Below are 2618 nucleotides of genomic sequence, written 5' to 3'. Positions count from 1 at the left end.
AGGCTGAGCTGCTACTGAGGCTTGAGGTTGCAGGCCTGGACAACGGGACCCTCAGCCTGGTCTTCCACAGCTTGATGACCGGTGGTCCTGGGCCCACCCCCACCTCCACCCCCGGATAAACATACACCTCACATAGCCCCTACTCACCACCACCATCACCACCACAGAATAGCTTCAGAGAGGTTGCATAGCTTTAAATATTATACATTTCTTTCATCCAATTAAACTTTTACCAGATTGTTGATGGTAATCTTCATAACCTTAAACAATATTATTTTGTTCTTTTTGAAACACTTGCAGGTGGTGAATGGGTTGATGGGAGCTTTCAGACCTGTTGGGAGCCTCGTCAGTGAGTTTGTGTCTCTCACACGTGAGGTACATACAGCGTACATACATATACTATATGCATATATGAAAAGCCAATTACTTGTTTTTATATGACTAGTTTATTATGATTATGCATATTACATCTGCTAACCTGACATGACCCTGACATTCCTATCTATCTGTTGCTCTCCAGAGAAATGCATCCGAGATCGGAAGCATGACTCTAACCCAGACCCTGCTGAACTGGACCCTAGCTGAGCTGGCTGGCATGTACACGCCACATAATACGTCCATAGCCCAACCAATGGAAGAGATGTGACAAATGTGGAGGATTGGTTCAACCATGTTGTAACGCCACTATTACAGAGATTCTTACCCCATGGGCAACTCCCTGACCAAATCAAGTATGCCTTCCACCAAGTGTTGTAAGTACAATTCATATTCTTTCATACAGTGAGTAGATGCATGTACAGTCCAGCGTCCATGTCTTTCCAATTATGTTGTGCAGGCTAGTCTTGACCAAAGTCCCAGATTTTCCTGGATGAGCCGAGCTAGTTTAATTAAGAGTGCCGGTGGTGTTAGTGGACTTCTGTTTCCTTTCACATTCAACACAACACAACACAAAATAATGGAAATCAACAAAAGGGCAACGTTTATTTATGGATTAACTCAAAACGTTTCTTTGAACATTACATGCGAGATAGCAAATATTGAGTGAGTAATAACTGGAATTGTTGATTGTAACCTTAAACAAGTGACCCAAGCAAGGCAGGACACAAAGATTACAAAAGGAAAGACAAACACAAGCCCTTTACTAAGATGTGAACACAGGGTAGGTGGCTGAACAAAGTACAAATTATTAAAGGGAACTTAAATACAAACCGACACAAGGAATTTGTCACTTTGTGATAGTGAACCTAACAAGACAAAGGTCAACAATGTCCTGATTTTGGAGTGATAACAAAGGTCAGCCTGTGGGCACCCTCTGGTGGCCATCCAGAAATATTGCAGGTTATGTCCTTTGTAAGTCCCTTGTTTTGTCCACTGTCCATTATCTATGAATATGATGCTGATTATTGTGCTTGCTTGTTGAACAGCTATTTGGACATGGGCAATGACACCACTGAGGTCCAGGACACTTGCAGCATCACCCTTGAAGAAAGATCATGTGGCGTGAGAAGGCTTTATTAATCGTTTCTGAATTTCTTTAATTTAAATGTATTACACAAAGGATTCCAGATTCTATTCTAGATGTCGTCGGATAGGAAAGTCATGCCTGTACATCCATTATCCTTCTCCCCATCTCTTCTACCAGCTTACCAACGCAGTGGAAAATGTGGCCCGTTTCATGCACTGTGCATGTACAACTCTACTTTTTTCCCCCTCGTTTTAGAACTTCAGTGAGCTTGCGTCCCACTTCAGAGAAGTGTTTGCTCAGGTGGAGTCTCCATCCCTGACCCAGGAGAACCTGGAGGACCCAGACTTCATCAGGATGTGGTTCCAGATCAAACTGCTGCCTCTGCTGCCTACAGTTCCCATAAGCCTCCTCGACTGCCTCAGCTTTAAGAACTTCACCTGTCCTGTTTACTACCAAGCCCTGTGAGTTGTCCCGTTTATAAAGGGAATGCTATCTTCTCTAGAACATAACTGTTTCCCAAACATTTTCAGCTTGAGACCTGAAAGATACATTTGGTGACTTCCTGGGACCTAAGCTTTTAAGAAAAATCATTATGAATTATAAAGTATGCATATTTAAAAAATGTATTTCTTAAAATCTTCTGAAAATCTTTTGTATTCCTTTTCCTTTTCTTTACCTATTTACTTTACCTTACTTTCATTCATAGAACCTGGTCTGTGACCCAAAAATGGGTCAAGAGTAAGACCCTACGTTCGGAATACACAAAATAGTCCCGGAATAATGATACATTTCTTTGCATTGCTAGGTCCAGAGTAAAAGATCTGAGTCATCATATGTGTCTCATGGATCCTGATCACAACCACAGCCCAGTGATGTACGAAAACTTCATCCATTCCTTCTTGCTACATCACAACACGTCCGGTAAGTGAACCAAGTAGCCATAGCTAGAGACAAGCTCAGAGGACCATTTGTCTGCAGATGTACAGGAATTTCTGTTGCTTTCAGAGTACATTTTTGAGTAAAACATTACTCTATTCTAATACTATACTATTATAGCCTACACTGACTTGTGTATTTATCTTCAGATCCTCAGTGTGTCTCCTCATCCAGCCATAGTGCAGAATGGCTGGAGGAGAACTTTGGATTATTCTCC

General features: G+C 41.8%; 1 long non-coding RNA gene across 1 annotated transcript; it reads left to right on the top strand.

Moving 5' to 3' along the window:
* Positions 1 to 658: 658 nt before the first annotated feature.
* Positions 659 to 1683, top strand: LOC311064531. The gene is made up of 3 exons (XR_014602714.1): positions 659 to 752; positions 1425 to 1500; positions 1643 to 1683. It is a non-coding gene; the product is annotated as an uncharacterized lncRNA (long non-coding RNA).
* The last annotated feature ends 935 nt before the right edge of the window (positions 1684 to 2618 follow it).

The sequence above is a fragment of the Gymnoscopelus microlampas genome, assembly GCF_963454915.1.
Source record: "Gymnoscopelus microlampas genome assembly, chromosome: 17".
Classification (NCBI taxonomy): domain Eukaryota; kingdom Metazoa; phylum Chordata; class Actinopteri; order Myctophiformes; family Myctophidae; genus Gymnoscopelus; species Gymnoscopelus microlampas.
This window is presented reverse-complemented; position numbering and strand designations above follow the sequence as displayed.